The 27,271-nt window shown below is 43.2% G+C and overlaps 1 long non-coding RNA gene across 3 annotated transcripts in view; it reads left to right on the plus strand.

Annotated features, from left to right (window-relative positions):
* The first annotated feature begins 720 nt into the window (after positions 1 to 720).
* The window catches only part of LOC149976925 (uncharacterized), a 47,677-nt gene continuing 21,126 nt past the window's right edge, over positions 721 to 27,271 (plus strand). Inside the window, exons 1-3 of one of the 3 annotated variants that reach the window (XR_016487367.1) lie at positions 721 to 1,014; positions 1,383 to 1,444; positions 14,272 to 16,267. This is a non-coding gene — a long non-coding RNA (uncharacterized LOC149976925). The other 2 variants (XR_016487365.1, XR_016487366.1) reach the window with 2 other exon arrangements.

The following is a 27,271-nucleotide window of genomic DNA, read 5'->3' on the forward strand; positions in this document are numbered from 1 at the left end:
AGACAGTTCGTTGTCGAGGTTGACGCGTCAGAGGTGGGCGTGGGAGCCATTCTTTCTCAGCGCTCCCTCTCTGACGACAAGGTCCACCCATGCGCGTATTTTTCTCATCGCCTGTCCCCGTCGGAACGTAACTATGATGTGGGAAACCGCGAACTGCTCGCCATCCGGTTAGCCCTAGGCGAATGGCGACAGTGGTTGGAGGGGGCGACCGTTCCTTTTGTCGTTTGGACTGACCATAGGAACCTTGAGTACATCCGTTCTGCCAAACGACTTAACCTCTTAGAGCTCTAGGGGCGCTATTTCATTTTTGGATAAAAAACGTTCCCGTTTTAAGCGCGATATTTTGTCACGAAAAGATGCTCGACTATGCATATTCTTGACAGTTTTGGAAAGAAAACACTCTGAAGTTTCAGAATCTGCAAAGATTTTGTCTGTAAGTGCCCCAGAACTCATTCTACAGGCGAAACCAAGATGATGCATCACCCAGGAATTAGCAGAATTTCTGAAGCTCTGTTTTCCATTCTCTCCTTATATGGCTGTGATTGCGCAACGAATGAGCCTACACTTTCTGTCGTTCGCCCAAGGTCTTAGCAGCATTGTGACGTATTTGTAGGCATATCATTGGAAGATTGACCATAAGAGACTACATTTCCCAAGTGTCCGCCTGGTGTCCTGCGTCGAATTCGGTGCGCAATTGCCAGCTGCTTCCACTTTACCATTTGATTCAGGGGAGAAAGCATGTGTCCAAGAACGATGTATCAATGAAGAGATATGTGAAAAACACCTTGATGATTGATTCTAAACAACGTTTGCCATGTTTTCAGTCGATATTATGGAGTTAATTTGGAAAAAAGTTTGCGTTTTGAGGACTGAATTTATGGATTTTTTTTGGTGGCCAAATGTGATGTATAAAACGGAGCTATTTCTAATACACAAGGAATCTTTTTGGAAAAACTGAGCATCTGCTATCTAACTGAGAGTATCCTCATTGAAAACATCAGAAGTTCTTCAAAGGTAAATGATTTTATTTGAAGGCTTTTATGTTTTTGTTAATGTTGCGTGCTGGATGCTAACGCTAATGCTAACGCTAAATGCTAACGCGAAATGCTAACTCTAGCTAGCTACTTTTACACAAATTATTGTTTTCCTATGGTTGAGAAGCATATTTTGAAAATCTGAGATGACAGTGTTGTTTACAAAAGGCTAAGCTTGAGAGATGGCATATTTATTTCATTTCATTTGCGATTTTCATAAATAGTTAACGTTGTGTTATGCTAATGAGCTTGCTGATAGATTTACACAATCCTGGATACAGGGTTTTTTTCATAGCTAAACGTGACGCAGAAAACGGAGCGATTTGTCCTAAACAAATAATCTTTCAGGAAAAACTGAACATTTGCTATCTGAGAGTCTCCTCATTGAAAACATCTGAAGTTCTTCAAAGGTAAATGATTTTTTTGAATGCTTTTCTGTTTTTTTGTGTAAATGTTGCCAGCTGAATGTTAATGCTAAATGCTACGTTAGCCATCAATACTGTTACACAAATGCTTGTTTTGCAATGGTTGAGAAGCATATTTTGAAAATCTGAGATGACAGTGTTGTTAACAAAAGGCTAAGCTTGAGAGCTAGCATATTTATTTCATTTCATTTGCGATTTTCATGAATAGTTAACGTTGCGTTATGGTAATGAGCTTGAGTCTGTATTCACGAACCCGGATCCGGGATGGGGAGATCAGAAAGGTTAATGCGCGTCAGGCGCGTTGGGCGCTGTTTTTCGCTCGTTTCGAGTTCGTGATTTCTTATCGTCCGGGCTCTAAGAACACCAAGCCTGATGCTTTATCTCGTCTCTTCAGTTCTTCAGTAGCCTCCACTGACCCCGAGGGGATTCTCCCTGAGGGGCGTGTTGTCGGGTTGACTGTCTGGGGAATTGAGAGGCAGGTAAAGCAAGCGCTCACTCACACTCCGTCGCCGCGCGCTTGTCCTAGGAACCTTCTTTTCGTTCCCGTTCCTACTCGTCTGGCCGTTCTTCAGTGGGCTCACTCTGCCAAGTTAGCCGGCCACCCTGGCGTTCGGGGTACGCTTGCTTCCATTCGCCAGCGTTTTTGGTGGCCCACCCGGGAGCATGACACGCGTCGTTTCGTGGCTGCTTGTTCGGTCTGCGCGCAGACTAAGTCCGGTAACTCCCCTCCTGCCGGCCGTCTCAGGCCGCTTCCCATTCCCTCTCGACCGTGGTCTCACATCGCCTTAGATTTTGTCACCGGACTGCCTTCGTCAGCGGGGAAGACTGTTATTCTTACGGTTGTCGATAGGTTCTCTAAGGCGGCTCATTTCATTCCCCTTGCTAAGCTTCCTTCTGCTAAAGAGACGGCACAAATCATCATCGAGAATGTTTTCAGAATTCATGGCCTTCCGTCAGACGTCGTTTCGGACAGAGGTCCGCAATTCACGTCTCAATTTTGGAGGGAGTTTTGCCGTTTGATTGGGGCTTCCGTCAGTCTCTCTTCCGGCTTTCACCCCCAGTCTAACGGTCAAGCAGAACGGGCCAATCAGACTATTGGTCGCATCTTACGCAGTCTTTCTTTTCGCAACCCTGCGTCTTGGTCAGAGCAGCTCCCCTGGGCAGAATACGCCCACAACTCGCTTCCTTCGTCTGCGACCGGGCTATCTCCTTTTCAGAGTAGCCTCGGGTACCAGCCTCCGCTGTTCTCATCTCAGTTCGCCGAGTCCAGCGTCCCCTCTGCTCAGGCTTTTGTCCAACGTTGCGAGCGCACCTGGAAGAGGGTCAGGTCTGCACTTTGCCGTTATAGGACGCAGACTGTGAGGGCTGCTAATAAGCGTAGAACTAAGAGTCCTAGATATTGTCGCGGTCAGAGAGTTTGGCTCTCCACTCAGAACCTTCCCCTTAAGACGGCTTCTCGCAAGTTGACCCCGCGGTTCATTGGTCCGTTCCGCATTTCTCGGGTCATTAATCCTGTCGCAGTTCGACTTCGTCTCCCGCGATACCTTCGTCGCGTCCACCCGGTCTTCCATGTCTCCTGTATTAAGCCCGTTCTTCGCGCCCCCGCTCGTCTTCCCCCCCCCCCCCCCATCCTTGTCGAGGGCGCACCCATCTACAGGGTCCGCAGGATTTTGGACATGCGTCCTCGGGGCCGTGGTCACCAGTACCTCGTTGATTGGGAGGGGTACGGTCCTGAGGAGAGGAGTTGGGTTCCCTCTCGGGACGTGCTGGACCGTGCGCTGATCGAGGATTTCCTCCGTTGCCGCCAGGTTTCCTCCTCGAGTGCGCCAGGAGGCGCTCGGTGAGTGGGGGGGTACTGTCATGTACTGTCATGTTGTGTCTTGTCTCTGTCCTTTCCCTTCACCCTGTCTCCCTCTGCTGGTCGTTGTTAGGTTACCTTTTCTCCCCCTCTTTCCCCCAGCTGTGCCTTGTCTCCTCCTAACCACCTCGTCACCCCTTTTCCCACCTGTTCCCTTTTTCCCTCTGATTAGGTCCCTATATCTCTCTCTGTTTCTGCTCCTGTCCTTGTCGGATTCTTGTTTGTTGTGTTTCATGCCTGAGCCAGACTATCGTCATGTTTGCTGTAACCTTGTCCTGTCCTGTCGGAATCTGCCGGTCTATCTGAGCCTACCTATGTTTGGTTATTAAAGAAGCTCTGTTTAAGTTAGTTCGCTTTTGGGTCCTCATTCACTCACCGTGACAGCATCGAACACTTTAGGGAAACTGATTCCGAGGGGAGGATGTTTTCTTGGATAGGACAGAATACATACAATTTTGAATGTTACTTATCATACCCCTCAAGGAATGGACTGTCTTAAATAGTTCTGACCCCATTGACAATTGAATGGGTCATGTTTTCGTAAGGCCTCAAAGTAAATAAGATGAGCGTGACAATGACATTCAGATTTACCATTTGGGGATTAGAATAATCTGATGGATGGACTGTTTTTATTCTGCATTTGTCCTTTTTTCCAAACAAAACACAGGCTTGGAACAGACAGTTATAATATTCCATCATAGCCTGTCTATTATAAAGCCTTATGTTTTTACCAGATTATGCTGTCCTCAGAACTGTGCATAAATGTTACGCTGGCCATCTGAGGATAGCTTCCGGTGGAGGTCTCCCTTAGTCACAGATCTAGGATCAGCCTACCCTCCTAACCTTTCCCATTAGGGGAGAAAAATGCACCACTGACCAATGCTTAATGAAATGTAACTAGAGGCGACTTCATCCTCCACTGTGAATAGAGGACGAAGAGATACAGTGGCTTTAAAAAAAGTATTCACCCCCCTTGGCATTTTTCCTATTTTGTTGCCTTTTAACCTGGAATTAAAATATATTTTCATTGGGGGGTTTGTATCATCAGATTTACACAACATGCCTACCACTTTGAAGATGCAAAATATTTGTTATTGTGAAACAAACGATAAATAAGACAAAAAACAGAACTTGAGTGTGTAACTAATACTTTGTAGAGACACCTTTTGCATCAATTACAGCTGCAAGTCTCTTGGGGTATGTCTCTATAAGCTTGGCACATCTAGCCACTGAATTTTTTGCCCATTCTTCATGGCAAAACTGCTCCAGCTCCTTCAAGTTGGATGGGTTCTGCTGGTGTAGCAATCTTTAAGTCATACCACAGATTCTCAATTGGATTGAGGCCTGGGCTTTGACTAGGCCATTCCAAAACATTTAAATGTTTCCTGTTAAACCACTCAAGTGTTTAGCAGTATGCTTAGGATCATTGTCCTGCTGGAAGGTGAATCTCCGTCCCAGGCTCAAATCTCTGGAAGACTGAAACAGGTTTCCCTCAAGAATTTCCCTGTATTTAGCTTCATCCATCATTCCTTCAATTCTGACCAGTTTCCCAGTCCCTGCTGATGAAAAACATCCCCACAGCATTATGCTGCAACCACTATGCTTCACTGTGGATGGTCTTCGCGGGGTGATGAGAGGTGTTGGGTTTGCGCGAGACATAGCTTTTTCCTTGATTTCCAAAATCCTCAATGTTAGTCTCATCTGACCAGAGTACCTTCTTCCATATGTTTGGGAAGTCTCCCACATGCCTTTAGGCGAACACCAAACGCGCTTGTTTATTGTTTTCTTTAAGCAATGGCTTTTTCTGTCCACTTTTCCATAAAGCCCAGCTCTGTGGAGTGTACGGCTTAAAGTGGTCCAATGGACAGAGTTTTGTTGGGCGGCCCTCTCTTGGCAGGTTTGTTGTGGTGCCATATTCTTTACATTTTTTAATAATACGTTTCGGATATTTTTTTAAAACCCAACCCTGATCTGTACTTCTCCACTTTTTTCCTGACCTGTTTGAGAGCTCCTTGGTCTTCACGGTGTCGCTTGCTTAGTGGTGTTGCAGACTCTGGGGCCTTTCAGAGCAGGTATATATAATATATATGTATGCATGTATATATATATATATATATATATATATATATATATATATATATATATATATAGATATATATATATATGTGACTTCTGAAGATAATTGGTTGCACCAGATCTTATGTAGGGGCTTCATAGCATACATATGCACCGACCACCTTTACCTTTATTAAATAAAAACATTTAAAAAATCATTTCACTTCACCAATTTGGACTATTTTGTGTATGTCCATTACATGAAATCCAAATAAAAATAAATTTAAATGGCAGGTTGTAATGCAACAAAATAGGAAAAACGCCAAGGGGGATGAATACTTTTGCAAGACTCTGTAGCAGGTTTTCAGGTGGCAGTAGGTGCTTACCTCATAATTCAAGTCTCAGCCTGGGGGTCAATACAAGCCAAAGGGCATAAAAGTGGAAAAAGAACAATGCCTGGCAACAGAGGTGGCCACAGACAACCAATCCCTCTGAGCAACAGAGTAGGAAGGAGTCCACAGACAACCTATCCCTTTGAGCAACAGAGGAGGAAGGAGGCCACAGACAACCTATCCCTCTGAGCAACAGAGGAGGAAGGAAGCCACAGACAACCTATCCCTCTGAGCAACAGCGGAGGAAGGAGGCCACAGACAACCTATCCCTCTGAGCAACAGAGGAGGAAGGTGGCCACAGACAACCTATCCCTCTGAGCAACAGAGGAGGAAGGAGTCCACAGACAACCTATCCCTCTGAGCAACAGAGGAGGAAGGAGGCCACAGACAACCTATCCCTCTGAGCAACAGAGGAGGAAGGAGTCCACAGACAACCTATCCCTCTGAGCAACAGAAGAGGAAGGAGGCCACAGACACCCTATCCTTCTGAGCAACAGAGGAGGAAGGAGTCCACAGACAACCTATCCCTCTGAGCAACAGAAGAGGAAGGAGGCCACAGACACCCTATCCCTCTGAGCAACAGAAGAGGAAGGAGGCCACAGACACCCTATCCTTCTGAGCAACAGAGGAGGAAGGAGGCCACAGACAACCTATCCCTCTGAGCAACAGAGGAGGAAGGAGGCCACAGACACCCTATCCTTCTGAGCAACAGAGGAGGAAGGAGGCCACAGACACCCTATCCTTCTGAGCAACAGAGGAGGAAGGAGGCCACAGACACCCTATCCCTCTGAGCAACAGAGGAGGAAGGAGGCCACAGACACCCTATCCCTCTGAGCAACAGAAGAGGAAGGAGGCCACAGACACCCTATCCCTCTGAGCAACAGAGGAGGAAGGAGGCCACAGACACCCTATCCTTCTGAGCAACAGAGGAGGAAGGAGGCCACAGACACCCTATCCCTCTGAGCAACAGAAGAGGAAGGAGGCCACAGACACCCTATCCCTCTGAGCAACAGAGGAGGAAGGAGGCCACAGACACCCTATCCTTCTGAGCAACAGAGGAGGAAGGAGTCCACAGACAACCTATCCCTCTGAGCAACAGAGGAGGAAGGAGGCCACAGACACCCTATCCCTCTGAGCAACAGAGGAGGAAGGAGGCCACAGACACCCTATCCCTCTGAGCAACAGAGGAGGAAGGAGGCCACAGACACCCTATCCTTCTGAGCAACAGAGGAGGAAGGAGGCCACAGACACCCTATCCCTCTGAGCAACAGAGGAGGAAGGAGGCCACAGACACCCTATCCTTCTGAGCAACAGAGGAGGAAGGAGGCCACAGACACCCTATCCCTCTGAGCAACAGAGGAGGAAGGAGGCCACAGACACCCTATCCTTCTGAGCAACAGAGGAAGGAGGAGGCCACAGACACCCTATCCTTCTGAGCAACAGAGGAGGAAGGAGGCCACAGCCACCCTATCCTTCTGAGCAACAGAGGAGAAAGGAGTCCACAGACAACCTATCCCTCTGAGCAACAGAGGAGGAAGGAGGCCACAGACACCCTATCCTTCTGAGCAACAGAGGAAGGAGGAGGCCACAGACACCCTATCCTTCTGAGCAACAGAGGAGAAAGGAGTCCACAGACACCCTATCCTTCTGAGCAACAGAGGAAGGAGGAGGCCACAGACACCCTATCCTTCTGAGCAACAGAGGAGAAAGGAGTCCACAGACACCCTATCCTTCTGAGCAACAGAGGAGGAAGGAGTCCACAGACACCCTATCCTTCTGAGCAACAGAGGAGGAAGGAGTCCACAGACACCCTATCCTTCTGAGCAACAGAGGAGGAAGGAGTCCACAGACAACCTATCCCTCTGAGCAACAGAGGAGGAAGGAGGCCACAGACAACCTATCCCTCTGAGCAACATAGGAGGAAGGAGGCCACAGACACCCTATCCTTCTGAGCAACAGAGGAGGAAGGAGTCCACAGACACCCTATCCTTCTGAGCAACAGAGGAGGAAGGAGGCCACAGACACCCTATCCTTCTGAGCAACAGAGGAGGAAGGAGGCCACAGACACCCTATCCTTCTGAGCAACAGAGGAGGAAGGAGTCCACAGACACCCTATCCTTCTGAGCAACGGAGTGAGCTAATGAGAGCAAAAAGAAGAAACACAGGTCTAGGTTAGTGAACCTGAACTATGATCTGTGGTGTAGAAACAACTGTTTTTGGACAATAAGTCAACACCAATAAATGAATCATCGGCGCTGAACAGCCATGAAGAGATCATTATGAAAGGCCTTCGGCTTACTAGAAGGAAATAAAAAAAATCCATACAAATTTAGCCAGGCTGCTGATGAAATGGAGGAGGCTCTAAACTTGATTTGCATTGAGCACGCTTAAGGAGTAAATCCACTCTTGAAGGAAGGGAGACACATTCGTGACGCTCTACAAAATATAAAAATTAAGCTAACGGGGGGAGGGGGGGGGATGAAAATACACTAATGTTACACTAATGCTTATTTAGTCTTGGGCAAACAAACTAGTTCACTAGTCTTCTCATTACGCGCTCAGTGGAAATAAATAGGCAGCTTTGCCTCTGTCGTCGGCTGTGTGAGAATGCATTATAAGTTCTCTTTCACAACATGAGCAGCCTCTTGCCTTTGATCAGACCGCTGACAGAACGGTGGTCTTTTTATACCGTCCAAATGAGTCATCCGGCTGAGCTGCCGTCGTCGTCTTCACCACCGCCACTGCCACCCCACGATGAGACTTCAGTCTGCCATAAAAAATGAAAGCAGGCTAATTCTTCAGGAATATGATGAACTTTTAATAACCACTCCATTCTATGTGCTGGGGGTGATAAACGTTGCGTGGTGTTAATTCATAAGAGCTCATCTGAAGTTGACGTGGTAATAATAGATTTGAATGTGGTTTTCTACAGAATGCATTTCTACACAATACAATACAAACAAAGGCTCAGAAGCACACGCACCTATTTAGACAGTAACAAATACTCAGATGGATTCCAAACAGTCCAAAGTATGCACGGTACGTAGTAGATATCTATTCTGGCAACAACAACAAAAATGTGTCTTGTGAGGGTTCCTGTCAAGCGGTAACACATGTGAAGATGACAGTACCGCCAGCCTTGTTAGAAACTCTCTCCCTTTTCCCATTTATCTATCCCCCTCTGTCTTTCTTTCCGTCTCTCTCGTTCCCTCCATCTCACTCTCTCTTTCTCTCCCTCCGTCCCTCCATTTTTTTCTTTCTCGTTTTCCCTCTCTCATTCCCTCCCTCTCTCTCTCTCTTTGTCCACCACCTTTCTGTCTCTCATTCCCTCCCACCACTGACCCTAGAAGAAAAAGCAGCCCCGTCCTGTCTGTCTAGCTAAGGCCTGTGAGGACAGGAATACCAATGACTCTCGGCTCAAACTAATCTATTCTCAGAGGTAGATCTGCTGTGTGCCTGTGACATCGCACCCTGATTATTGTCTCCAAAAGCAAGCCAGTCAATAGCCCCAAATGTGGACATCAAACCGCAAGCGTTGCTTTCTAAAAAGGCTCTCACCTCGTTGCCCCCTACAGCCTATGAAGATCTGAAATGCAAACCAAACCGAGTGTAATGGTTTGTGTTGTGGTTTAGAAAGAGTTTATTGGCTTGACGTTCCAGAAGATTCTGTCAGATCTTGTAATGTCAATGGAGGGAAGAAGCTTTGAATTTACTGTATAAACTTGTATCTACTTAGGTCCAGTCATTAACATTCTTCTGAAGTAATGTAGATATCCTGGGACACTAGACTTATATCATAGCAGTGACGCACAAGATGCTGGGTTGTATCAACAATAGCCCTCAGCTAGGGATATGATCACTTCATACATACACTGAGAGACATCAAGATGTCATGACATAATCGACTTTGCCACATAACTGACAACATCATTCTGTGGCTGAAACCTGTGTTCTCTTATCATTAGTGTAAACATTTTAGCCATCATAAAGAAGCAAACGTACTGTACAGTATATCCGTGGATTCTGAGAGAAATAGCAGAACGTGTCTTCAGAGCAAAATTTAACCAAGCAGCCGTTGGATGATGAAAAAAAAAAGATTTATACTTCACACCTGGGACTTGTAGTCCTACAGCAGAAACATATACTGTCTTTATTGACCATTTAAAATATCTGCCTAAACTTCAAAGGACTGTCTGAGCTACAAATATATTTTTTATATCTATGTCTATACAAAATGCAACATTTATACTGTGTTTTCCCATTGATGTTACTATACAATTATGGAAGCTTGAATGAATAAGCTGAATGACAGTCAGGTCATTTTTAGCTCCGTAACCTGAGCTCGTGTTTCTGTGTTAGCTGCATGATATTGTTGCGACCCTCAGGAGGTATTAAAGGTGGGCAGACCCTGCCCCAAGCTGGCAGCACTAGTCACGTTCATACCACGTTCATAGTTTATGGGGTTGTCATGTAATAGAAGAGGGAGAGGGAGCTATACATAGGTTTGTAGGGATATAACTAGTGGGGAATGCCCCATTTCTCGTCTCGTGATTATCTCTCTGGGAGACACCTCCCACTGGACTGTAATTTATGGCTAGCTAGTTCACGCTAGATTGGTTGTTTTGTGCAGCTCCCCGCTACCCTGTGCATTGATACATTAAAATGCTAGTTGGCATTAACCATATTTCCATTTTAAATTTACGTTAGTAAAGTTATAAGATGAACACCACAATATATTGAGGAGTGACAAAATACCCTTGGAAATCTAAACATGCAGGTAAGTAATTCGCTGCCTCTCTGTATTCAACAATTGTCACTGCTTGTAGCCTGATGCCATTTTAATAAACTGGACCCCACGAATATTATCATGTTTGCACTCCGTAGAAACAAACAATATTAATGGCTTTCTCTCCAAACGGCTGGTAAACTAGCAGGAAACAACCCAAGGAGAACGCTTTCCAGCCAAGGCTTTTGAGCGGCACAGTAAATCACCAAAGGGACAAATGATCAATCGAGCAGGTAAGTGGGTGCTAGCTGGGCGACTGGTACCATTTGGGCCCAACATCAGAAGAAGAGTGTGAAGCTCAATAGCATAATACCACTTCAGCAGCCCCCCAATGTGCTGCAATAAGCTGTGATGAGTCATAGCGTCAGGTTATTACTTAAGATGGGCTCATCCTGTGCTCAGGACATTTCCAGCTGTGAAACGGCTGCAGAACACATTCTCATTATTTTTCCCACACAGTTTCTGCTGGGAAAGTTTGAAAGTGTTCTGGCGAGAACAGATAATCAAAGGCAAAGAACTGTGTAGACTGTGTCTACACATTTATACTGGGCTATCTATGGTTTAGTGTTCTTTAAGGTTGCTGCCCATATCATCGCCTATTCTATAACCAACCTTTTTTAATCTGTCTCTCCTCTCTGGGGAGGTTCCCATTGCTTGGAAGGCAGCTACGGTTCGTCCTTTATTTAAAGGGGGAGATCAAGCTGATCCTAACGGTTATAGGCCTATTTCTATTTAGCCTGTTTATCAAAATTGTTGGAAAAACTTAGCAATAATCAACTGGCTCAATCAACTGGCTTTCTTGATATCTATAGTATTTATTCTCTCTGGTATGCAATCTGGTTTTTGTTCAGGTTCTGGATGTGTCACTGCAACATTAAAGGTCCTCAATGATGTCACCATTGCCCTTGATTCTAAGCAATGTTGTCCTGCTATTTTTAATCTTGTGGGGTATTGGTGTCGTCTCAGAGGTGTCTTTGGCCTGGCTTGCTAACTATCTCTCTCAGAGAGTGCAGTGTATAAAGTCAGAACATTTGCTGTCTCAGCCACTGCCGGTCACCAATGGAGTACCCTAAGGCTCAATTCTAGGCCCCACGCTCTTCTCAATTTACATTAACAACATAGCTCAGGCAGTAGGAAGCTCTCTCATCCATTTATATGCAGATGATACAGGCTCATACTCAGCTGGCCCCTCCCCGGATTTTGTGTTAAACGCTCTACAACAAAGCTATCTTAGTGTCTAACAAGCTTTCTCTACCCTTAACCTTGTTCTGAACACCTCCAAAACAAAGGTCATATGGTTTGGTAAGAAGAATGCCCCTCTCCCCACAGGTGTGTTTACTAACTATGAGGGTTTAGAGCTTGAGGTAGTCACCTCATACAAGTACTTGGGAGTGTGGCTAGATGGTACACTATCCTTCTCTCAGCACATATCAAAGCTGCAGGCTAAAGTTAAATCTAGACTTGGTTTCCTCTCTCGTAATTGCTCCTCTTTTACCCCAGCTGCCAAACTAACCATGATTCAAATGACCATCCTACCCATGCTAGATTATGGAGACATAATTTATAGATCAGCAGGTAAGGGTGCTCTACCTGATGTTCTTTACCATTCCGCCATCAGATGTGCCACCAATGCTTCTTATAGGACACAGGCCTGCGCTCTATACTCCTCTGTAAACTGGTCATCTCTGTATACCGTTCGCAAGACCCACTGGTTGATGCTTATTTATAAAACTCTCTTAGGCCTCACTCCCCCCTATCTGAGATATCTACTGCAGGCCTCATCGTCCACATACAACATCCGTTCTGCCAGTCCATTCTATTAAAGGTCCCGAAAGCACACACATCCATGGGTCTTTTCAGTTCACTGCAGCTAGCGACTGGAAAGAGCTACAACAAACACTCAAAATGTGTGTTTTGTCCTATATTTATATATATATATATATATATATATATATTTTTTTTTTTTCAATATCCCAGCCCCGCAGGAGGCCTTTTGCCTTTTGGTAGGCCGTCATTGTAAATAATAATTTGTTCTTAACTGACTTGCCTAGTTAAATAAAAGATGAACACTAATGTGATATGATTGGCAGAGTTGGACACCTAAATTACACTACAATAAGGTCCTACTAATTATCGGTACTACCCCAATCTACCTTATACAACCTTAAAAATCCAGAAACTACCCCAAACTGACATTCTCCAAGAACCACCTGTCTGGTAATGGTTTGTGGGAGGATTCATGTATTATTTTGGGGTGACATGTTGCTAGGTGAGAGACCAGGGTTTGTCTACACCGTCTGAATCCTTGTTTTGACAGAACAGGTGACAGAGTGAAAACAAAGCCCCACAGACCAGCTGTGACCAAAACTTTTTTAGTTTTAACGACCAAAATGAATAAATGTCATGTCAAGTTGCACTGTGTGAAGCCTGGTGGGGGAAATCAACGTTTGTAACTCCAGTAGTGGAAGATGACGCTTATCTCTGTGGTGAATATCATTCACATAGTTAGGCAGGGAGGCTGCAAGACATACATGATACATTACACATAAACTCTTCTGGGTGCTCTCTTTTCAATGTAGTGCGTAGTTTGGCTTATCGACCCATCTAACTGTCAAGTATAGACAGCAAGCCTCACGTACTGTAGACTACAGTAGCTGGAGAGTTGTTAGAGTTCTTCTTTGGTGGTGTTCAACACAACTAGCAACACAATTAAAATGCAACACACTATTGGTAAACTAAGAGCAATTTTCTAAAATGTGTGAATGTGTCTAGGAATCCCACATCTTCAAATCAGACCAAAAGGTTGTTTGTCATTACAAATATGAAGCTTCAATCTAGTCAAGTTTCAAACTACACTGAACAAAAAATATAAACACAACGTTCAACAATTTCAACTATTTTACTGAGTTACAGTTCACAGTAGCAGCAGCATATGATATGAGTCAAAGAATATAGTGCAAAAAGGGTCAATGCAGATAGTCCGGCTAGCTATTTAACTAACCATACTGAACAAAAATATAAATATAAATTTAACATGCAATAATTTCAATGATTTGATTGAGTTACAGTTCATATAGGACATTCATTAGGCCCTAATCTATGGATTTCACATGACTGGGCAGGGGTCCACCCACTTCGGAGCCAGGCCCACCCACTGCGGAATGAGTTTTTCCCACAAAAGAAACACATAGTTTGCCGGTACTTACCGGCAAAACACCAGTCTCAACGTCAACAGTGAAGAGGAGACTCCGGGATGCTGGCCTTCTAGGCAGAGTTGCAAAGAAAAAGCCATATCTCAGACTGGCCAATAAAAATAAAAGATTAAGATGGGCAAAAGAACACAGACACTGGACAGAAGAACTCTGCCTGGTTTGGCGCCACCCCTTGGGTTGTGCCATGGCGGAGATCTCTGTGGGCTATACTCGGCCTTGTTTCAGGATGGTAAGTTGATGGTTGAAGATATCCCTCTAGTGGTGTGGGGGCTGTGCTTTGGCAAAGTGGGTGGGGTTATATCCTGCCTGTTTGGCCCTGTCCGGGGGATCATCGGATGGGGCCACAGTGTCTCCTGTCTCAGCCTCCAGTATTTATGCTGCAATAGTTTATGTGTCGGGGGGCTAGGGTCAGTCTGTTACATCTGGAGTATTTCTCCTGTCTTATCCGGTGTCCTGTGTGAATTTAAGTATGCTCTCTCTAATTCTTTCTTTCTTTCTCTCTCTTGGAGGACCTGAGCCCAAGGTCCACTTGGGATGATGACTACTTGTTGTCCCCTGTCCACCTGTCCATGCTGCTGCTCCAGTTTCAACTGTTCTGCCTGTGGCTATGGAACCCTGACCTGTTCACTGTGATTACTATTATTTGACCCTGCTGGTCATTTATGAACATTTGAACATATTGGCCATGTTCTGTTATAATCTCCACCCAGCACAGCCAGAAGAGGACTGGCCACCCCTCATAGCCTGGTTCCTCTCTAGGTTTCTTCCTATGTTTTGGCCTTTCTAGGTAGTTTTTCCTAGCCACCATGCTTCTACACCTGCATTGCTTGCTGTTTGGGGTTTTAGGCTGGGTTTCTGTACAGCACTTTGATATATCAGCTGATGTAAGAAGGGCTATATATATACATTTGATTTGATTTTGATTTAGAAGGCCAGCATCCCGTTGCCTCTTCACTGTTGACGTTGAGACAGGTGTTTTGCCTGTACCGGCAAACGATGTGTTTCTCAAACCCACCGTCGCTGGACCAGACCGTTATGGTCTGGAGTGGTGTGTCACAGTATCATCGGACTGAGCTTGTTGTCATTGCAGGCAATCTCAACGCTGTGTGTTACAGGGAAGACATCCTCCTCAATCATGTGGCACCCTTCCTGCAGGCTCATGCTGACATGACCCTCCAGCATGACAATGCCACCAGCCATACGGCTCGTTCTGTGCTTGATTTCCTGCAAGACAAGAATGTCAGTGTTCTGCCATGGCCAGCAAAGAGCCCGGATCTCAATTCCATTGAGTACGTCGGGGACCTGTTGGATCAGAGGCTGAGGGCTAGGAACATTCCCCCAGAAATGTCCTGGAACTTGCAGGTGACTTGATGGAAGAGTGGGGTAACATCTCACAGCAAGAACTGGCAAATCTGGTGCTGTCGATGAGGAGATGCACTGCAGTACTTAATGCAGCTGGTGGCCACACCAGATACTGACTGTTACTTTTGATTCTGTTAGTCACATGTCTGTGGAACTTCAGTTTATGTCTCAGTTGTTGAATCTTGTTATGGTCATACAAATATTTACACATGTTAAGTTTGCTGAAAATGAATGCAGTTGACAGTGAGAGGACGTTTCTTTTTTTGCTGAGTTTATATATAGTGTATTTTTGTTCAGTTTAAACCACAATTTCAGAGTTGCAGCTGAAAGTGCAAATTCTAATGAGAGCTTTTAAATCCCCAAGTCTACAGAGCAAAGAAACAGAAAACAGCCTTTAATACAAAACAAAATAGCAAGTGGTGGTTAAACTGTGCCAGCCTTGCCTAATTGCGCTAATAGCTAAATGTGCCACATAGTTCAAAGTACACGAGAGCATCCCAATTCTGTTGCTTGTTAATGGAACAGGCTGCGAGAGAGGCTGTTTGTGTGCATAGTAACACACATAATTAGACAAGATCGTGGCTATGAGCTTCCCAGGGATAACACCGTGTCATCACTGTGTAGCGGTTGACATGTAATTGTACGACACTTGGACACAGAGAGCGTCATTAGGCCTGTCATCTGACAAAATAAAACCCTGCTGTCACAAAATGAGGTTTCCAGAAAGTAACAAGGGAACCACGTCTCCTCAGTCGGTGCTACACTCTCGTATTACTACTCCTATTAATGGTGTTAAATCAAGTTTAATGCTTTTTGGTAGGCTGGGCAAATCCCATGTCTCCTGATGCAAGCGAAGTCAAGCGTGGAGCCAACAGGATATTTACCTCCTTCATTTTATTTTGAGACAGCAGCTTATTGCTTATTGCGTTCCATTATTATTGCCTCCAACTGGGGGCAATTTATTTAGATTAAACTGCACTGTTTGTTCCTTAATGCATTTCAGGGGGAACATTTTTTCTCAAATTGTCAGAGGTTGTATGAGGAACAAAATATGACCATAAAATTGTTACATAAACTCTCCAAGAAATTAGGCAATATCCAGCTGATTCCCACAGACGCTGCAATAAAGTCAATTAAAGCCAAGATCGCGGTGTACTTTTTAACCGGGGGGTGTCTAACGAGCTCAATTAACAGTGTCTTTCATCAACACAAAGAACTTTGTTTTCCAGAGGTATCGCTAAACTGACAGGACTGTCCACAATGATCCAAAGCTTCATGAAAATGTCAGATTACGGTTTGGGCTGAGCTGAGTGGGGAGTCAGTGTATCAAGGCCAAAGTGAGGATGATGATTTTAAAAATGTCCCCGTAGACTCTTGACTGTGGACTCACACCAAATAATCAAATGAACTCAAGCAGTACTACAGTACATGTATTGATTGCTCTTCTGTCAGGAATTGGTAAGGATACTGTATGCCTGTTATTGAGCAAGACGTTATCAAACTATTTTTCTCCTTCCAGCCAAAACAATATTACCTCATAGAATGATATCCCGGCAACTGAACTGCCAGTGTCAGAATCGATCATTTTAAAAAATGTACTTAAAAGACATAAAGGAATAGTGATTTTTGCAAGATTTTCATATAGTGCAACATTTATTTTTTATAGATGTATTTTTTATAGTGCATTGTGCTGTCAAGCATTCTACTAACACCTTCATTTCCCACAACAAAAACAAAACAATTTTGCAGGTGAGGCTTATCAAATTAATCCCATTTGATACCTTGTGACAACAGCGACACATGGCTGGATATCTCAAATATGTCCCCTCTTCAAATGCACAGCTTTCCTGGGACTTCTTCACAAGCAAAGGCACTTTAGCCGACTCAACGGCAATGCACAACTTACTTCCCACTTGTAGAACTAATCTTATCTTGTCAGAAGCCATTTTAAGCTACACTTTCAAAATAACGTTCTTCTCGGTGAGTGCATGTTGTCCTGATGGCTTTGGGGCTTTGGTAGAGGCCATGTGGTGTTGTTATAGCTTGTTGTTTTCCTGCCTAGTCTCTGGGGACCACCAGATCGTCACGGTACGGCCTTAATTAAAGCACGGGAGTGTGGAAGCATTAGGATGTTACCTATGACTTTACTTATGAACAAAGTTGTCCCTATCTACTATGTTCTGTCTAGGTTGCCCACATCCAGATCCCTACATTTTACTTGCTTTTTAAAGCGACTTTGAGATTCTACTTGTAATGAAAAGCGCTATATAAAATACATCTATTATTATTATTATTGTAACATTAGAACAATATCACTCATTAATGAAATAAAACAGTCTAATATGTCACAGTGTCACAGCATTGTGCACTGCACATGCAGGAAAACACTTTTGGTATATTAATTTTTAAAAAGGAAATAAAGAATATAAGTGAAGTAATATTGTAACAGTTCCAGCTTGAGGCATTAATACTGGTGGTGGGGGATTTGGTTGCCTAGGCGACGGAGCATCCAGGATTGTAGAAGCACAGGGCTGATAAAAGCTCAAATATTTTTTTTTCTGAGATTGTATAAATGGGAGAAGCAAGGTGAATGGAGAATAATGGTGTCATGATAGAGTTACATAATGACTTGAGGAAAGAACGGCGTAGCTGGTAGTGCTCACCACACAATTAAGTGCTCTCCCTCTCTCTCTTCACTCTGGATGTAATACAATTGTGTAATACAATTAAATAATGTCACATAATTATAAATACAGTTTATACAGGTTTTATACAAATTTTCTCTATAAATAGCCTCTAAAATATATGTAAACAGAACATACAGTGCCTTGCGAAAGTATTTGGCCCCCTTGAACTTTGCAACCTTTTGCCACATTTCAGGCTTCAAACATAAAGATATAAAACTGTATTTTTTTGTGAAGAATCAACAACAAGTGGGACACAATCATGAAGTGGAACGACATTTATTGGATATTTCAAACTTTTTTAACAAATCAAAAACTGAAAAATTGGGCGTGCAAAATTATTCAGCCCCTTTACTTTCAGTGCAGCAAACTCTCTCCAGAAGTTCAGTGAGGATCTCTGAATGATCCAATGTTGACCTAAATGACTAATGATGATAAATACAATCCACCTGTGTGTAATCAAGTCTCCGTATAAATGCACCTGCACTGTGATAGTCTCAGAGGTCCGTTAAAAGCGCAGAGAGCATCATGAAGAACAAGGAACACACCAGGCAGGTCCGAGATACTGTTGTGAAGAAGTTTAAAGCCGGATTTGGATACAAAAAGATTTCCCAAGCTTTAAACATCCCAAGGAGCACTGTGCAAGCGATGATATTGAAATGGAAGGAGTATCAGACCACTGCAAATCTACCAAGACCTGGCCGTCCCTCTAAACTTTCAGCTCATACAAGGAGAAGACTGATCAGAGATGCAGCCAAGAGGCCCATGATCACTCTGGATGAACTGCAGAGATCTACAGCTGAGGTGGGAGACTCTGTCCATAGGACAACAATCAGTCGTATATTGCACAAATCTGGCCTTTATGGAAGAGTGGCAAGAAGAAAGCCATTTCTTAAAGATATCCATAAAAAGTTTGCCACAAGCCACCTGGGAGACACACCAAACATGTGGAAGAAGGTGCTCTGGTCAGATGAAACCAAAATTGAACTTTTTGGCAACAATGCAAAACGTTATGTTTGGCGTAAAAGCAACACAGCTGAACACACCATCCCCACTGTCAAACATGGTGGTGGCAGCATCATGGTTTGGGCCTGCTTTTCTTCAGCAGGGACAGGGAAGATGGTTAAAATTGATGGGAAGATGGATGGAGCCAAATACAGGACCATTCTGGAAGAAAACCTGATGGAGTCTGCAAAAGACCTGAGACTGGGACGGAGATTTGTCTTCCAACAAGACAATGATCCAAAACATAAAGCAAAATCTACAATGGAATGGTTCAAAAATAAACATATCCAGGTGTTAGAATGGCCAAGTCAAAGTCCAGACCTGAATCCCATCGAGAATCTGTGGAAAGAACTGAAAACTGCTGTTCACAAATGCTCTCCATCCAACCTCACTGAGCTCGAGCTGTTTTGCAAGGAGGAATGGGAAAAAATTTCAGTCTCTCGATGTGCAAAACTGATAGAGACATACCCCAAGCGACTTACAGCTGTAATCGCAGCAAAAGGTGGCGCTACAAAGTATTAACTTAAGGGGGCTGAATAATTTTGCACGCCCAATTTTTCAGTTTTTGATTTGTTAAAAAAGTTTGAAATATCCAATAAATGTCGTTCCACTTCATGATTGTGTCCCACTTGTTGTTGATTCTTCACAAAAAAAATACAGTTTTATATCTTTATGTTTGAAGCCTGAAATGTGGCAAAAGGTCGCAAAGTTCAAGGGGGCTGAATACTTTCGCAAGGCACTGTACATGTCTAAATCTTCTTGGAAAGTTGTGAGTGCTATTATATGACACAATATCAGTACTTGTTGCATTTACAACTTTAAGTTTAAGTCCAATCAACTGATTTCAGCCAATGAAGGGCTCGGGATTGACTGCATTGTTTGAATGGAATGTTGGCATATTGGCAGTTAATTTGAATAATTAATGGTATAATTTCTCTAAAATGGGCTGGCCGGCTAGCTAGATAGCAAACACACGGTGCAGATAAATTCTTCAAATTCATTATTTTACACAATATCTTATCACAGCACTGTCAAACCATGGTTGACCAACTTACCTGACCAAAACGCCTGACCTTTATCCCATCAAAAGAAGGTTTATGTCCAGTCGAGTACTCTAATTCCTAATTCTATTTAGCACACCCTCAAATAGAACATTTAACATTCTCTGTCATCGTTGCTTTTGGTCCTTGCTCTTCTCTGGCACTCTAACAATCCTCTGGTGTCATAGCTATATCAAACCTCCCGTGATAAAAACATAGCATCACACAGTTGCACAGCACATCGAGTGCTACATGCTAATGTCCAGACATTCTCGTAAAAATGCATGTTAGAGAAAAATGTCAGGGGCATTAACAAAAGGCAAAAGCCAGAGCGTTTCACGCAGACACTACAGGCCAGTCACTACCAAGATGAAAGATCATCGCTGAGTAGCAACACAAAATAAGCAACAGCACCACCCTCCAAAAACAATAATATTCCATTTATAATTTAAATCTCTCTACAATTTGCACTCGCTCTCATCGCGTGTCGAAACAGCTGCTGGACTGCTCAATGGCTCTGCCTATGCTGTGAGTGCAGAGTGCTATGTGGTGAAGCCTGAATCATAGATGAATGAGCCAATTGTAAGCTGGGGATGATTAGGTGACCGTGATGGTATGTGGGCCAGATTGGGAATTTATCCAGGACACCAGGGTTAACACCACTACTCTTACGCTAAGTGCCATGGGATCTTTAGTGACCACAGAGATTCAGGACTCTCGTTTAATGTTCCATCTGAAAGACAGCACCCTACACAGGGCCCTGGGGCATTGGGATATTTTTTTAGACCAAAGGAAAGGGTGCCTCCTACTGGCCCTCCAACACCGCTTCCAGCAGCATCTGGTCTCCCGTCTAGGGACTGACCAGGACCAACACTGCTTAGCTTCAGAAGCAAGCCAGCAGTGGGATGCAGGGTGGTATGCTGCTGGCAATAGTGTCACATATCTGCAGCAGAGTATCCACTTCGTCTTCACTCGGCCCATTTGTTCATCCACAGGGCCAGGCTTTGATAGCCATGGCAGGGGACCCAGAGGCTCCCAGAGCTATGCTAAGGAGCTGGAAAGAGGCCCCAGTGTGGGTCACTTGTCTTTGGATGGATGGGCTCCGCCAGCACACCTGTCCCCTAATTACGCCAGGTACTGTGGCACTGTTACATGCCACACCACACCTCGGTCTGTCTTCCTCACCTTGGTCATTCTCTTTTCCTCTCCTTTCTTCTCTTCACCTCTCCGCATCTACTCTCAATGTTGTGCTATATACAGTATATGTGGACTCAAGCTATACTGAAATAATATATGACGTATACCGTAATGTTCCGTTGTCTCTGTGGCTTTGAAACGTGCCACATGAGCCTACTTTCTAATGCGGTTGGTATGCACATCTCTAATAGATTAAATTAAGTTGATGGTTGGAATCAGAAGAAGGGGTTGCGATCTTTATTTTAGTTCAGTTCAGCTGACAATGACAGACAAAGACAGGCTGGTTTGTCTGACTGGAATGCAGGTCTATAGGAGAAGAACATTCCATTAGAAGAATCTCTCAAGCCAGACTCAAAGAAGGGTACTGAAACTTGTCAAAGGTTCTGGAAAAGTCCACTGATGGTGACTCAAATAGATGAGAAATTAGAGGAGACCAACTCCATTTGAAGACAACCAAATCGTGAGATATCTATGGGTTTGATCCTAATCGGTATAATACCAGCAGCATATCCTAGATATCTCACAATTTGTTTGTCTTCAAATGGAGTTGGTCTCCTCTAAATTCTCTTCTATTTGAAGTTGTTGTCCTCAGGGAGTTCTTGTGAGTGCCACTCAATCGGAGTGTTGCTGATGGGACTTGTGTCTCCAAGGCCCAGTCTCTTCGTGGGCAGAACATGCACATGTCAGTAATCTTTCAAGACTGTCAGAAACGATGATGTGTGCTCTTTTTTCCAACCCAAAAGCAAAGTCTGATGACATCCGCAGCTGCGCTCAAGTATTGCCAACCGTTGCCGTCCCAGAGCCATCTTGTTTTTCTTAAAAAGTGCTTCTCGCTGGTGACTGCTTAAACATTCCAGATGTCAGAAGTGCTCTTCCTTCAAACTGAAGAAGCTGTCTTGGATCCAGGGCAGCCCTGGGGCCTGGGCTGAAATTTAAAGAGCCAAGCACTTTCTCCTAGAATGCAAATTGTGTTGCATTTTATTTGAGAAAACTTCATAAACAAGACTAGTTTAGCTATTAAAAGTGGAATGATGACAGCTGTTTCTTGGGACATAGCTGTTGGAAAAACGTACTGCTGTTTACAAAGGCGGACGTAGGCCCAATAGTTGTACTTTCACAGAAGGAACAAGAGTGAGGCTTTTTCAAGTTCCTTTCAATCAACGTGTACAAAGGAAACACCACTTACAGTTTTCAGGGGAACAAGAGGTAAATTCAGGCAAATACTTTTTTTTAAATAGTACAGCTCTATTGAAAAGATTTGGATCCACCATTATCACTCTAGTAATGGAATTCCTTAGAGCTCAAGAGGCTCTATTCAATATGTATTGCTGAAATGTAAAGGTAATTTCCCATTGAGCCGATATATGCAGCGTTTACGTTGAATGTAGTCTCCGCTACAGTGGGAACATTGCCTTTAAATTTCAATCACGCTGCAGCGCTGGACTTCTGCAATACGGATTAGAGCCCAAGGTGTGGTTCTAAGTATACATGAGGCTCTTCGGATACCAAATCTGACAGCATGAATAACAATGGAAATGAATATAAATATATCAATTTGAGGAAACTGAAAATGAACGTGGTACATTGCAAGGAGTTGGTACAACTTCCTGTTCAGGGAAACTAGACACTCCCCTTATTGATTGTCATCATTTGCGGAGAAGCGGGGACAAAGTCCATAGACCTTTGATGTGTGAGCCGATTTTCTCCCTGGCCTCGATCCTAATTGTTTCATTGAGCTGTTGATTGAATGCTGATATAGTGTTGTCATCATGTGATTGTTTGCCAGCTGTAATTTCTGTTTCAATCTAATCAAATTAATTGGCAACAGTCAAGAGATTCATTAAAACTAAGTCCTTTTGGAGATTTAAGTAAGACTTGCATTTATTTCCCATAATCTGGACCCTTACTAAATTAATTTAATACAACAGAATTATGTTTGATCAGTAAGAATTGGTCACAATTAATTATGCCAGCCTCAATGAAAATGTATACTCGAGACAATCTGAAGCAATTAAACTGAATGCTAGTGTCTAAATCTAATTAGTTTATTATCTGTCATAGTTATATGCCCGAAACTAGGCTGTGATGCCCATCCAGAGCCTGCAGACTCTAGTATTTGAGTGTAGAAAACTGCTCATAAAAAGCAGCGGGTGTGAGATCATGTTGCCATGAAAGTACTTTGTTTAAAATTCAGGTCAAATTTGCGGGATAACACACGTGACATCTTGCATTTTGGGATGCCCTAAAATCCCAAAACAATTAGTTAATTTGTCACGCATGAATTCGTGTAGAATGATATTTAAAATCCCCAAGATATAGGGCCTGTGTATCGGGAACTAATTACACGCTTATTACCAACCAATTAGGGACAGTGAAGTGCATGTGAGCCCACTGGAGAGAAATTTGACATCCTTCATTATCCTAAATAATTAACTAAAATCAGGAATGTAGTCCCTAAATCAAGTAAATTCACTATATCACTACCTTTATAGCTGCATGAACAACATTGTCCTTGCCATTGTCTTTGTGTTCGGGCTTCTCCCCATGTTCCAGCCAACATATTAAACTATCTTGGAGTGTACCGCTATCACAACAATACAGTAGTTGAAATTGTCTCTATCCTGATTTGTCTGTGTAGAAACTTTGTTGTAATGAGTCCCGTGGAGGTTTGGTTTCAGATTGTGTACTAGCTTTCCCTGTGCTTCTCGCTCTCCTCAACCAGACACACAGGCACTTCTGTGTCCCAGCCCTAATCCGCCCTCTCCCAGTCCCCAAAGTAAGGCAAATAGTGGGAACTGCAATGCCCCCCCCCCCCCCCCCGCAGAACCGTGCATCTTGGGTAATGGATTTCTTGATCCTGGTCTTGGCAATTTGTCTCATTAGATATTGTACGTTTAGAAACACTGAGGCGTTCAGAATAGGAGTGGCCTATCACAGGTAGACATAGGGGATTGTGCTCCTGAATGTGCTGAGGTGGGATAAAGGAAATACATGGGATACATGACCCTCAAGGTAACCAAGAGCATGTACCTGCTATTTTCGATTGAAAATTGGCAAACTGGAGTATGATACACAGAAAAATGTAATAAAAATAACAATTACATGTTTTTATTCCATAGTCACATTTCAGGAATTATACCTTGTTACCTGCAACAGCATATACTTTTTTATTTTCTTTGCTAGTATCAGTCAATTTGTCACGCCCTGACCTTAGTTATCTTTGTTTTCTTTATATTTTGGTTAGGTCAGGGTGTGACTAGGGTGGGTATGCTAGTTTTTGTACTGTCTAGGGGTTTTGTATGTCTAGGGGTTTTGTAGGTCTAGGTAGTATGTATGTCTATGGTGGCTTGATACGATTTGTTTTGTTATTTTGTTAATTTGTTCAGTGTTCGTTCTTGTAATAACGAAGAATGTACGCTTACCCCGCTGAACCTTGGTCTCCTCCTTACGACGAACGTGACACAATTTATGGCTGCCCAAAATATCTCACAACCAAGTATTTTGTTTGAGGTATGCTTGAACCCCGTAAACCTGAAACACAGGTATGATTTGTACATGTATCTTACTGTGAGGCTCTGTGGAAAGAAACAGTGAAGTATGAACATATTCTGCTTATGGCTCCACTTGGAAGGCAAGAACAAGAAAAAAGTTTTAACAAACACACTTTGAGAATTAGGAGGTATTTGTACAAGTATACTTGTAACGTATTGATGCACTACTGTAGAATATAGAGGGTTCAATGCATGAATAGCAGGTGCACATTGTTCTGATCTCCTTTCGAGAAATCACTTTGATGGTTATCCGCTTGTCTGTTTACATTCTCAAGTACTGCACTGAATTTTCCTGGGTTGTGTAATGTCGTAGTTTGAAATTGCTGTTTTGTCTCTGTTTTAGATTATATGGGGAAATAAATCCTATCATTGTTAAAATAATTATACCTTGAAAAGTAGCTTGATTATTCTGTTGCTGTCAGTCAAGCTTATGTTTATTTATATTTATTTTATTATTTGGGTTTCTGCTCTTTTTGTGCATCTTGTCCCATTTTTGTCATGTGGTTGCTATAGAAACAAACAGTGAAGAGGCATCAGGGTTTTCTCTTGCAATTTCTGGCACCAGTTTAATGCAGAAACAGTAAATGCTGTCTTTTTCTCATTTTCTACAGAAAATATTATTTATCCTTTGTCCATCTCTTCTATTTGATCTAAGTCCTACTATAGAAGTCCTGGAATATAGGATATTGGACCTGATTCAAGCCTCCGCCTATTTCAACACTAAAACTTGCACATTAGCTATATAATCATGAGGCAATAATAGAGTAACATTTCACTTTGAGTGGATTAGAATTAGGCACCTAGGCTTCTATATGCAATCTGAATGTGTTTCTAAAACACGTTTTGCAGTGCATTTAGTAATTTAGGAGGCTTGAAGCTCTGGTTTTAGTCCATATCAACCCTGCGGGCAACAGTGGCAATAAGGATTACCTCAAGAGGGTTCTCAGGTTAAAGTCAACCTTGAGAGGTGCCAGTGTCTCCAAAGGGGAGTACTCTGCATGGTACTCCCCCAGGCTATTGTTGAATATTCTCACCAGAGATTTCCATCACAAGAATGTGACTCGTTTCAGGAAACTACCAGTAAGTCGCGCGTCACTACTTCACAGGAAGGACATTTTAGCGTAAACTTTTTTTAGCAAAATGCTCGCTCGCTAGCTAACCTTAAGTGTATGATCTGTGTAGTAATATTATTCGTATCCAGCCATTTTCTTTGTTAGTTATAGCCTAATGCTAGCTAGCTAACATTGAACCTGGTTGGTTAGCTACCTGCAGATTCATGCAGGGTAGTAACGTCATGAGTTGGGATTATGGTTTATTGATTAACTAGCTAGCTACATGTCTTAACAAAAGACTCCACTATGCAAGCAACCATTTAAATAGAATGTTAACGATGTCACTGTGACAACTGTTGATAGATGTAGCTGGTAAATTCGCTCTGGCTATCTACTCCGATTTCAGAGCACTCTCGTCTGAGTGTGCCAGAGTGCAGAATAACTGACGGATTTACAAACGCTCAACACCCATTGAATATGGCCGGTGTCAGTAAATGTTGTCAAAAAAGCATACATTGCTGCCAGCAGCACAGTTGCAGTCACCACCGCTCTGGATAACATAAAAACAGCCTAACCAGCTATGTTAGGATGAGTTAAATGGTCAGAGTGAGCTGTTTGCTCATTTGTGTCTGTAAGTAGCTAGGAAGCCAGCCAACGTTAGCCAGTTAGCTTGAGTGTTTGACTGCTGTTGTTAGGACAGAACGCTCGGATCAACCCTTAAAGAGATGGATGGGGCTAAAGCTTAAGAGGGTGTGAACGATGTTGAATGGGTATAGACAAAGAAGAGCTTTCCAATAGGTGTACCAAAACATTCAAAGGCCATTTTCTCAAAAGTGAGGTTACAAGTTTATCAACATTCAAAGCAGAATGACTTTCCCATTGTGCCTCAACTGTAGTGTATGATATACTATTTTCTAGCTCCGGGTCTCTGCTTTATCCAATGTAAAATATACCATTTCAAATTTTGTTACATAAGCCTGAATCGATCCGGTCGGTCACATACCTTTTACATTTACAGTATAGAGACGCACCTTACAGCACAAGTTCATATTTGATCAATAACCCTGGATGTGCACATGGTTAAGTCAGGGGTTCCCAAACTGTTTCACTCAGGCCCCCTTTCCAGCATTGGCGTGCCACAAGCACTGTTCATGACACACACTGTTCATGACACAAACTGTTCACACCCCTCTTGCTGGTGGAGAGAACATTTAGCAGTTTTAAAGTTAATTTTCTTGCAATTATATACATTTTGCCATGTATAATGTGTATTTATGTGATGTTTGAGAGGCTGAAACATTATAATAAAATGTATAGGCTAAAAAACCTATCTAAAAAACTTTAGCTGACATGGGCTAGTTGATCTGGACATTTCTGACAAGTTATAAATGTCTCTCTAACGGTTTGCACTACCCAATTTCGAAATTGCACCTTGTGCATCAAATCAAATCAAATTGATTTATAAAGCCTTTCTTACATCAGCTGACATCTCAAATTGCTGTACAGATACCCAGCCTAAAACCCCAAACAGAAAGCAATGCAGGTGTATAAGCACGGTGGCTAGGAAAAACTCTAGAAAGGCCAGAACCTAAGAAGAAACCTAGAGAGGAACCAGGCT

This window comes from Oncorhynchus mykiss, chromosome 16 (assembly GCF_057628025.1).
Source record: "Oncorhynchus mykiss isolate SJ-2025 chromosome 16, ASM5762802v1, whole genome shotgun sequence".
Classification (NCBI taxonomy): Eukaryota; Metazoa; Chordata; class Actinopteri; order Salmoniformes; family Salmonidae; genus Oncorhynchus; species Oncorhynchus mykiss.